At 62.6% G+C, this 11,764-nt stretch overlaps 1 protein-coding gene across 2 annotated transcripts in view; it reads right to left on the bottom strand.

The window, feature by feature from the left end:
• Positions 1-11,086, bottom strand: part of GALNT9 (polypeptide N-acetylgalactosaminyltransferase 9) — a 64,579-nt gene extending 53,493 nt beyond the window's left edge. For both annotated transcript variants that reach the window (XM_059408144.1, XM_059408143.1), the window contains exon 1: positions 10,691-11,086. The gene's annotated coding sequence lies outside the window, so the exon portion shown is untranslated. The remainder of the gene's footprint in view (positions 1-10,690) is intronic.
• Positions 11,087-11,764: the final 678 nt, after the last annotated feature.

The following is an 11,764-nucleotide window of genomic DNA, read 5'->3' as shown; positions in this document are numbered from 1 at the left end:
GTCCACCCACTCATCCATCCATCCATCCAACCATCCGTCCGTCCGTCTGTCCATCCATTCATCCATCTACCCATCCATTCATCTATCCATCTACCTACCCATCCAATCATCATCCACGAACCCACCCATCCACCCCACCCATCCGTCCGTCCATCCATCTACCCATCCATCTACCTTCCATCCATCCACCCACTTATCCATTCATCCACTCACCCATCCACCCACACGTCCATCCATCCAACTACCCATCTACCTACTTATCCATCCAACCATCATCCATCCATCCACCCACACATCCACTCATCCACCACTCAAACATCTTTTCACCCATCCAGTGAACAAATATTTATTAAGAACCGGTTATGTGTCTGGCATCATGCTATCCACCTGTCCAAATACCACCCAATTTCAGCTATTTTTCTTTCTTTGTCTTTGCTCACATTTCTGAAGACCAACCATGTGTCAGGCACTTTGCTAAACACTTTGTATGCATTATCTTTTTAAAAAATTATTTATTTGAGGGTGAGAGAACGCACAAGCAGGGGGAGGGGTGAAGGAGAGGGCGGTGCAGACTCCCTGCTGAGCAGGCAAGTCTCAATCCTAGGACCCCAAGATCATGACCTGAGCTGAAGGCAGATGCTTTGCCAACCCGAGCCACCCAGGGGACCCATTCATATGCATTCTCTCATCTAATCTCCTTAAGATCTAAATGCAAGAGGATAATCATTCTTCCCCTTTTCACTGACATGGAAACCAAGGCAGAGGGAGGAAGTGACCTGCTCAAGGCCACCCAGTTGGGTTTTGGACCCAGATCCTCCTCCTTGTACAGCTCAAACACCTACCCTTCCATAAAGCCCCCGGACCACCCCATCAATGTCCCCCATTCTCCCTCCTGTGCACCGAATTTCTGCACTACTGGTAACTCACTACCTTCCACCTGACTGTAAACTCTCAGAAGGCCCCGTATCTGAGCCAGCTTTCTGTGAAAGAAGTGTGAACTGGATGAAGCCCCTCCCCGAGGCCCCCCACAGCTAGCCGGGGAAGCCCAGGCACCATGCACCGTGGGCTGCAGCAGGAGAGGAACTCCCAGGTTGGTCACTGGGGTTGGCTGGGAAGATGGGTGCCCTGGAGATGAGCAGGCCGAGCCGTGGCCACGGCAGCCTCTCATCGTTCTGAGTGGAGCCCACAAGCTGGGCGGCCCTCCAAGGGCTTACCCCTCGCTCTCTTCTGCAGACATGACTCTGACCCCCTTGTGGGGGAAGGAGCTGGAAGCAAGGAAGCAACCTGACCCAGGCGGGGAGGGGCGGGGTGGCTGCAGCCCGCGTTCTAACCACAACAGCCTCCTCCTACCAATTAAGATAAGCGTGTTTGCTTCTGTGTCCACCGCTGAGTGCTCAAGCACGCAGAATATTAACAGGCATTTTCCACAATCTGCTTGAAATGGTGTGAAAATAGTCCCTGCATAAGCCAGGCCGTTTCTCTGAAATAAAGTCAAGGCTTGCTGGTTTCAGACCCGGGCTGCATGCAGAGCCCATCTGACCGAACCATTCTGTTAAAAATAAAAATAGTCCCTTTTCCTGCTGCAAGAGGCAGGAGCTGTAATACACGGCGCTGATCTAAGCTCACGTCTGCTCCCGTCTCCTGTGGGGTGCACAGGGCAGGGCTCCTAGAGCCAGACATGTCCGACTCAAATCCCACCTCGGCCAGCACCTGACCTGCCCGGGCCCGGGTGATGGGGAGCTCACCTTCCCCCAGGTGGCTTTGGGGGCGGCGCGGTCGGGGCCCTAGGCGCTCTGCGGCTGCTGTAAACACCAGGTGTGCCGGACAGAGTCCAACCAGACCCGATCCTGGGGTCTCCCTCAGCCACGTGGGGGCTGGGAGGGGCCAGGTGTGGGGAGGGGGGCAACCTTCCCCTGAGAAGGTTCCCCGGGAGCCCCACCCTGGCCCAGGAGCCTGCTGCATCGCTCCCCAGCCTCCCACCTGTGCCCCCAGCAGACACCTGGATGGAACCGCCTGGATGGGGGTGGAGGCCGGAGACACACTCCTCCCCAGATGGGGGGGGCAGGGCGGCCGAGCGGCCCCCGCTCCCTGCTCCCTCTGGGCCTTCTCCCAGTCTTCCTGCCCCCCCCAGTCCCCCTCCCCTCACCCCTACCACCATCTCCATCTTGCAGACCGGGCCATCCCCCAGCCTCCCAGGGTCCCCGTCCGTCACCTGACACGCACTTGTCGCGCCGCTGCTCTGAGAGGAATCGCGCAGACTGAACACAACCTAACACACACGTGCTTTTCAAACATGCGTTTACGGCTGCGGCCCGACCTTAGAAAGAAGGAGGAGGGGGGGTGTGTGGACCTCCACCCCCGGCCGATGACCTGGCTTATGCCTCCCTGAGAAAACAGCAGAATCGGAAGAGAACCCCAGACTTCCCACCCTGTCTCCTGCCCCAGAACCGGCCCCGAGAGCTGGGGTCTCGCCACCATCACACGCTCGGGACATGCTCCTTCCCTGCACCCTCGTGCCCCCGCTGTCTGAGAAATGCCACCCACCCCTCACTTCAGGCTGACCTGCGTCGCCCCTGTTCAAGGCGAGCGGGAGTCCCCCAGGGACACTGGACACTGTGGGGAGGGGGTGTCCTTGACATCACGGGTGGAGGCCAGGGTGCCATTGGGCACCCTGCTCCATGCACATGGCAGCCCGAGCTGGGAGACGACACGGGCGGAGAACCATCTGCCTGCTCCTCCTCCCCATAGAGCAGCACGTTTGCGGGGTCTAACTTCTCCCTGCCCGCCCCTTCCACGCAACAGACCGCCGGGTCACCTGCACCCTGCGAGAGGGCGGCAGGACTGTGCGAGGACTGACCTCACAGAGGGAGAGACCAGGACCGTGTGCACACAGAGGAAAGGCCATCTGCAAGCCAGAAAGAGTGTTCCCTCCGAAAACCGGTCCTGCCAGCACCTTGACCCTGGACTACCAGCCTCCAGAGCCATGAGACAAGGAACTTCTGTCGTGCACGCAGCCTGGTCCGGGATGGCAGCCTGAGCGACAGCCACAGCTCCCTGATGGGTCTCCAGCACAGACTCCCCCAACCAGCTTTCTAGCCCTCTTGCCAATGCACTGAGCCCACGCTGCCCCAGGACCTTGACACCTGCTGGGCCTGGAGCATTTCCCACCACCCACGCATGCTCTGCCTACACTTCAGTTTTCGTTTACAAGCCGGTCTGTCTCCAAAGCCTCGTCGGGCACCGAGCGAAGACGCCGGTGTCTTGGGGACGCTGTCCTTCCCCACCTTAGTTTGCTCCTTAGCGTTTCTCTGGATGGTGGATAGTGCGCCTCCTGTGGTCGGCCCAGAGGCAGCCTCCAGCTCCAGAGCCCGAGGACAGCTCAACCACGTGGTGAAGAGAATAGGCTGCTGGTCAGCTGACCCCGGGCTGGGGAGGTGGTCCTGGCTTATGGGGGTTGGGCGGTGGTGCTGAGGCCCTCGCGGGGCCTTCAACGTGGAAGAGAGTCCGAGGAGGGAGAGGCAGGGAGGCACAGGGGCCTGGACGCTGGGACTCCTCCCCCCACACCTCTACAAGGAGCCAGCCCCAGAGACACCCCGATTTTGGTGCAGGGAGAACCGTGGTGGATTGCGACCGCCGGAATCGAGAAAATTCGTACATGCCGTGTTGAGCCACCACATCCGTGCTCACTGGTCACAGCAAGAGGAGAGGAAATCTGCCTGTGTTTCTGCCTCCCGTGCCTCCTCACCGGACGCGGGAACTACGAGGGGGAGGTCCACGTGGCACGTCGCCGTGCAGTGTTGCTGCCTCTGGTTCGGCCTGGAACACACTGGAGGGATCAGCTCAGAGATTGCCCGGGGGACCTCAGCAGAAGCCACAGTGAAGGCCTCTGCGAGGCTGGGGCCAGAGGCGAGCCACCCTGGGGGCCCCGGCACCACCGCCTCAGGGGACCTGGGGACATGCATGTGCCTGACCCTTTTGTACATCTTGGGCAAAAACCTTATGATCTTCCCAGGAACACTCTAAAGATGTATTTAACACTGTGAAAGACATGATTTGTGTTTACACAACACACAGTTGGGTTTCGGCTCATGCTGCCCAGGTGCCGGGCCCGGGCTGGGTGCTGTGGACACGTGGCACCCCCGTCCGCTGACCACCGAACGCCCAGGGGCCTGCTGCGTGTGACCGGTGCCCCACCCTCTGGAGCCGGTCAGGTCAACGCTGTCCACTCGTGCGTCGCTCTCAGGCCAATGCCAGGGTGGGGGCCGCTGGGCAGCGTCCCCCCTGCCACCCCAGGGCCCTCGCAGGGCTTCAGAGGACCTGGCCTGCCTTCGTCCACAGCGTGGAAGCGGCCCTCACTGCCTGAAGGACGGTGCCGCTCGGCGACTCTCCAGCCCCCAACTCCTGGACCGCCGTCCCGCAGAAACACGTCTGCGAATGCCCCGTCTTCTCAGGAGCAGCAGGACACAGCAGGCGTCGAAGATCACGGCGGTCTGGGGAGGCCTCGACCTGCTTGCCCTCGTCCCCTCCTCCGATACACCTGGCAGGTCACAAACTGGTCGTGCCCACAGCCCCTCTGGACATCCCCGGCATCGTGGCCAGGCCAGTCAGCCACCCGCACGGCCAAGGCCTCACCCACACACTCGCCCCCTGTGCTCGGCACCCCCGTGTCTCCGCCTTCTGCCACACGCTCCCACGCCTGTGTCCCACGTCCCACCCCTGCAGCCCCCACCCCGTGTCCTCCGTGCTCAGCATCCCCCATTCCCCACTTTCTAGCACACGCCCCCTGTCCTGCTTCAACCACGTGCCCCCCTCCCGTGTCCCCTGCCGACCCCTGCGCGCCCCCCCCACCCCTCACCCAGTCGGGCCCCGCAGCCGGGCCCCACTTCTAACCGGGACCTCCCAGGTGCAGCCCCGTGAGGACCCACCGCTGGCCTGACGCCCCGCACACCACGCGGTTTCCCTGGCACAGTGCCGGGCCCTGGGACAGCGTTTCAAGGAAGGAAAGCACTTTGCTTATTCACTGAGGAATAACACGCCGACTGCTGAGGCCTCTGGGAGCCCACACCCACGGTGGCAGGAGCGAGTCAGGACGGACCTGACCCTGAGGACCAGGCAGGTGGGCCCGGGAGGCGGGGCCGCTGGGAGCCCACTGGGCCCTTTGGCAGGGGAGAGAACTGTGGTCCTAAGACGTGGATCCCAGCCGAGGATGCCTCTGCGGGACACCGGATAGGGAAACATCTAAGAACTTATTTTCGTCGTGCTTCAGGCAACAAAGGATAAACTGTCCTTTCAGAAAGTAGAGCCTTTGAAATATGCAGATTGCGGAGCTGAATTGTAAATGCAATCACTTAGTCCGCTCCTCCGAGCCTGGGGTCACCGCCGGCATGAATCATTCCTAGAAGTGTGGCTGCGGATTTGCAGGCACACGTCTGCACACAGAGCCAGGGCTGGGGGGTCCGCCTCCTACCCCGAGAGCCAGGAGAGGTGTTTATCACGGGCTGGAGCATCTTGCCGCCTGCTGCTCCCAAACAAGAGCCCTGAGCCCGGGAAGTGGCCTGGGCCTCTCTGCCTCATCTTGGCTGGATGGGGCCGGCAGGCGATGCACGGGGCAGCCGGAGGGGAACAGAAAGGACAGGTCCCACCAAACGGCAGGCGGCCCTGCCCTGGCGGCGGCGGGAGGCCCGGCTCCGGGCAGATGCCCCAGTTTCTCACTCGCCGTAGGAACTCAACAGTGGCAGAACAGGAGGGACACAAGGGGCACGAGGGACGCAGACCTGGGGACAAAGGGCCTGCCGAGTTCCTGCCGCCACCACGGTGAAGCCTGACCGGCCAGGACCCCCCAGGCCTCGCAGACACACCGTGCCGTCTCTCCGGCCACGGCCAGCCACGGCCAGTGTGCAGAGCAGTGCAGCTCCCAGGGCTCGGGAAGATGAGGACCAGGAGCTCAAGCTCGAGAGGCCCCCGGACCCAGCGGGAAGCCGTCGGTGGGACTGAAACGCAGCGAACGGGAAAGCTTTCCGGCGGAATGCACACTCCCTAACCTGGGGATTATCTTGGAGCATTTCCCATGAGGACCTGCTTCTGTGCACAGAAAAGCCCGGAACCTCCCTCCAGAAACCAGCACCTTTTCTGCACGCCGGGCTCCCAGGGGACAGTGTGCGGGCAGGCAGCCGGTGGCGGTGAGGGTGCCTGCCCGCACACTCCTGGCGGCTCCAGGAACCCTTGGGTGTCCTCAGACCCCCAAGACTGTCCTCTGTAGGCTCTCAGGGCCTGATTTACTCATCACTGGAGGATGCAAACAGAATGTGCCGGGGGCGTGAGACCCCCTTGTGGTCCTCACGCAGCTTCTGTTCCTCAGTCAGGGCTGTGGCGGGCCGAGACCTCCGCCCGCGACGCACGGTTCACCGCAGCGTGGAGGGTCTCCGGACAGGCTCCCTACTTCCGCTTCCCAGCCGTGGCGTGGCCAGTCGGTGAGGCACACAGCACAGCGGGAGACACGGGACACCTACACGTGGCTCGTCTGCGGCCCGACGCGCAAGGCCAACGCTGGGTCAGAGTCCGCCGTCTCAGTCCGCCGTCTCTGCCTCGCCTCTGCAGCTCAGCGAGGGTTTCATTATCAAAACTCAGCATGCTCAGAGCGTTGGTAGGATTTTGGCCTCCTGGTCAGAAATCGGGGACCCTGCAGCCGCGGACACGCGCCCCTTAACACCTGGCCACCCCTGTCCTCCAGGGACCGGTGGCTGCTCAGATGGTCCGCCACAGACCAGGCTTCCCAGGGCAGAGCCACAGCCCAGGCAGGGGCCACACGCCGGACAGGATTTTTGCCAAAGAAGGACACAGAGTTGAGTGACACTGACTGTCACCATGAGACTTATTCCCCTCTGCGGTCTGTCTCAATCTCCCGATCTCTGCAAGGACAGAGTCTGGGTTTCTGCTAATATCTCCCTACACAGGCCTTTCACCGGAGCATGGCACTGGGCTCGGAGCCCCGGGGCAACAGCACGGCCCAGCTGGACTGGACCTGAGCCCACGTCTTGTCTTCCTCATTCTGGTCACCGCCGGCTTGTGGGTGTGGGGCTGATTTGCAGCTTTTTAAATAAATTCACTAGCACAGCAGCAAATTATTCAGAGAAAGATCTGCTCACTTGCTCATTTGACAAATATTTACAGAGCACCGAGAATACGCAGGGTCCGGCCAGGGACCCCGGGGTTAGAGGTGCACACGAGCAGGCAAACCCTCAGATGAGTTCCAGGCAGGCGTCGCGCACAAATAGGGTGAAGACAGCGTCAGTCACACGCGGCTTTCGGAAACTCGAGGGGAAGCAGAGTCAGAATCATCTCTTTCCCAGAGGAGGACGAGTGGCTGGCGGTGAGGGCTGCCCACACCCTGGAGGCCTGAGACCCACTGGACCCTCTGTTGTTTTAACTTGACCGCGGGACGAAGTAGAGACGCAGATCATTTTAACGTAAGTGCTGCCCTCTGCGCGGCCACCGCTGACTTCGGGCAAGCCTCGCTCTCCCGCAGGCTCTAGGCTTGTCTGTCTGCACACCAGACCTGGGTCTTGCCCTCCAGCTGCACAGGCTTGGGCAGGGCCGGGTCGAGATAGTGGGGGTGAACTGAATCGTAGAAAGTACCTCCGTCTACAGAGGCCAGCCACCCATGACGGACAGCTCACCCTCCAGGGTCCACACGGGTCAGACCCACGCCCCCTAAAGGTCAGAAGAACGCGTCAGGAGGCACGAAACGGGGAGGCGGCCAAGTGACGGGCACCTTCTCCCCCACAGGGAGGAGGCCGCGTCCTGCTGGGCAGGAGGCCTGTTAGCCAGTGACGCTCGCACCCTGTAACGCCCATGACCACAACGGCAGAGACACGGGGCCACACGCTTTGCTTGGTGGCAGCTCACCTGCGAAAGAGAAGTGAGCGTGGGTTCTCCCCTGCCCGCCCCGCCCCCGGGACGGCTGCACTCCTAAGGACAGACGGCTTGCTGGCCAGGCAGCCAAATGAGGACATGCCCTCCCCGATGCCCTCATGGGCTGGAGGCTCTCAAATCCGCAATCACGAGACGCCCCGCACCAGCCATGCACACACGACCGTGGAAGCTGTACTTCATGTGCGACGAACATATCCAGAAGGATGAGTTTTGGCTATAAACATTTTTTTTTCTTGCCTTGAGCGCTGAATTTAGAAGCCAACGTCTCATGTACACACAGGATGTGACTGCATCACATTTCCTGAAAGATGATTTTCTCCCCAGTCCTGGGGTGGATGATTTCCACCCAGACCCTGGCTGGGCACACCCCGGTCGCCAGGTCTTTGTTAGGGCATTCAGACATCGCAGAGAAGAAAGGGCATGGGGAGAGCCTCCTGCTTCCAGACACCTCGCCTTCCCCCCAGCTCCCGTGAGCCAGGAGAGACGTTTCCAGGAAGCACTCAAGGCTGAGGAAACAGAAGTGACGTTCACTTGGTTTGGATGCCTTCCCTCTTTCCCACACTCGGTGGAGACTCCCAGGGGTCATTTCTAAGTGGGACAGGCGGTCACAGGAAGCGCGGCTGCCCGCAGTACCCATCACACGGGAGCCAGCGCGGGGCTGGGGGGCTAAGCCCTGCTTTCAAAGGGCCCCTTGTGGGCAAATGTCCACTCATTCCTGCACTGGCTCTCCTTAGGGACCAACCCCAGATGCAGGAGAGACTGGCTCTCCCTGTCTCCAAGAACAGATACCGAGTGACTCCTGGGGGGGACATTGTGTTGGGTACATGGCCTAGAAGTGGGGAGCAGCACCCTCATTAGAGAGGAGCGGGCAAGAGGAGGAGGGAGAGAGAAAGACAGACCAAGACACAGAGACAGACAGGCACATACTGCGAGAGTCAGAGAGAGACAGACAGAGGGACGGGGCAGAGAGACGGGGACACACTTGGAGAGAGAGGTGGGTGAAGGAAAGAGAGAGGGGAGAGGCTGGGTGGGCAAGGGTCTCTTCCGAAACCCTTGGCGACATCCTGCTACTGTCAGGACCATGTGTCCGAGGCCCCGGGCTGCGCCACGCGGAGCTGGCTTCCTCTCACCTTGAAGGGCGAGGCGGGGAGCCGCTCGCAGCGCTGAGCTGGGCGTCAGGATGTTACACAACCCAGTATGCTGCCAATGTTTTTATATAATCCTCCGGTTCTCCCCATAAAACAGACCATAACACCCTGGCAAATACACTTCAGTAAAGCTAGGTGCTGTCAGCGGGCCGCACGGCTTCCAGAGATCCGTCACCCCGCCACAGCAGCCAAGTGGCAGTCGGGCCAAACTTTTCTCCCCTCGTGGCTTCGGCTGCACAGGAGAGATCAGAAAAGCCACAGAGCTCACTCACCAAAGGGGAAGTCACGTCTGGAGGAGAACCAGGAGCCAGGGGCTGGGGTTGGGAGCGGGAGGGAGCCCAGGACTCAGAGGACGCTCTGCTCCCTCCCAGACAGGCAGTCGGCTGCATGTGGACAGTGCCCTCCTCCACTGTGTCCCCAAGCCCCTGGGTCTCCGGCTGCTGCTTCCTCCCACAGGAAGCCTCAAGAAGACCCCCATCCGGCAGGAAGCACGCAGACCCCCACTGGTGCAGTCCAGCTCCCAGGCACCCCCGCCCAGAGCCTGTTACCCACGCTTCCGACGAGCTTTGCTGGGGCTGCCGGTGCAGAAACCAGAATAGCACAGAACAGAAGGAAAAAGCCCACTAATGAGGTAAACACACGAACTTTTCTCCTTCCTCCTTGTACCTCAGCACCGAGAGAGCCCAGGAAGTGGCAGGGACTTTATTCCGTCTGCTGCATACCAAAGTGGAAAAATACCCGTTCCTCCGAGCCTGACCCCGCCTGACCCTCAGTCACACTGATGTGGACCCTTGCAAGGGGCTCACACCTCTGGGGAAGAAGTAAGGAGCTCATCCCAGGAGCTGGGCTTGCTGCGGGAGCTCCGAGGGCTGTGGGCTTCCATGCATCACAGCCCAGCGTCCCTCTAGGGAGTGAACACTGGCCAAGCCCCTGCTGGACCCCTGACTCTCTCTGTCCAGGAGTCACCAGCCCCTGGCCTCGTGCTTGCCCCACAGCAACACTTTCTGGAGGAAGTCCTGCACCTCCCCAGGATAGGAGGTGGAACAGGCCCAGGGGTCCCAGGGAGGCATCTTTCCCCACCAGCATTCAAGACACCACAACAGCAATCTCCGAGGGCAGCACTGCCCTCCTCCAGGCTCCACATCCTCCAGGAGGGAGAGGAGAGGCTCCAGGCGAAGACCTCCTCTCCCACAGCTTCTAGGAAAGCCGAACGTGCCCCCTCACTCTTGGACCCGGGCACTGCCTGCTCTTAAAGCAAGTCCTAGACCCTCTTGAGAAGTTCTTTCAAGTTCTCTCAGGGAATAAGTTGGAGACATTGCATGTGTGGTTGAGGGGTTGGTTCTCAAGGGTCCACTGGGGGAGTGAACGAAAGAGTGGCCATCCAGCCAACGCTCTCTGCTAAAGGGACCCCTTCTCTTCCTTATCTGCCTCCTACCCAGTCTCCACCCAAAGTCACACGGAAGGAGTTTGATCCCAGCCCCTGCTGGCCATTAGGCCCTGGGGTCAGCGAGGGTGTCAGTGGCTGGAACACACGGCGGCATCCTCCGCGCCGTGTGCCAGTCCCCCCCGTCCAGCCCCTTTGTTCCCAGCGGGACGCTGCCTCGGCTCACCATTCAGCTGGTTGTAGACCACCTCCTCCAGGTGGTCCAGGCGCTGCAGGATGGCTTCGCGGTCCACCAGCGCGCCCACCTTGGCGTGCCGGCTCCGCACCCGGCGGTCGGCGCTGCGCACCATCTGCACCAGCCCCTCCGAGCGGTCCTGCAGGCGGCAGTACACGGAGAAGAGGATGATGCCCACGAACACCACGATGTTGACCGTCAGCAAAGTTTTGATCTTCCTGGCCACCGCCATGAACGCGGCTGGAAGCGGGGGGCTGCCTCACCCTCGGGGCATCCCCGTGGGCCCAGCGGCCGCAGCAGCCTCCGCCCGGCCCGCCGCCTCGGGGACCATGAGCCAGCCCGGCTGACCGCGGGGCGGCGGGGGCTGCGGGCGGGGTGGGGGAAGGGCGCGGGCGGGGGTGGGGCCCGGGGGCTGCGGGCACCGGGCTGCGGGCACCGGGCTGCGGCCGGGGGGGGGGGGGCTGCGGGCGGGGCGCGGGGGCTGCGGCCTGGGGGGCTCGGGCCGGGGTCTGCGCGCTCCGCCCGCGCCGGGAGCTGTCCCTTCAGCACCACCCGCGCCCGCTCGGCGCTCCGGGCCGCCGCCGCCCGGGGTCCCCGCGCGCAGGGGCTGCCCGGGGCCGCGCGCAGGGGGCAGCCGGCATCCTCCGCAGAGGGGCGCGGCCCCGTCCCGGGGGGCGGCGGGCGGGCCTGCGGGCGGGAGCGGAGAGGGAGGCGCGCACCGGCGGGCGCTCCGGCTGCCGTGCGGCTCCTGCCCGCCCCGCAGCCACGGCGCCGGTGCGGAGTGACGCGGCCGCCCAGCTCATCAGCATGCACGCGGGGCCTCCGCGCCCGCCCCCCGCCGGGACCGCCCCTGTCGGGACCGCCCCTGTCGGGACCGCCCTCGGCCCCCTCGCCGGGGGCGCAGAGTCCGGGGCGAGCTCCGGCTGCCCCGAGCCCGCCCGCGTGGCGGGAGGGGAGGGGCGGGGCGGGGCTACGCGCTCTGGAGACCCGGACCAAGGGCATCAGGGCGGAAGCCGTGGGGGTGGGGGATGCTGCGCGGACCCTCCTTCCCAGGCCCCTTTTCCC

The sequence above is a fragment of the Mustela nigripes genome, chromosome 8 (genome assembly GCF_022355385.1).
Source record: "Mustela nigripes isolate SB6536 chromosome 8, MUSNIG.SB6536, whole genome shotgun sequence".
In the NCBI taxonomy this organism is placed as follows: Eukaryota; Metazoa; Chordata; class Mammalia; order Carnivora; family Mustelidae; genus Mustela; species Mustela nigripes.
The sequence above is the reverse complement of the archived record's forward strand: the minus strand, read 5'-3'. Positions and strand labels throughout refer to the sequence as shown.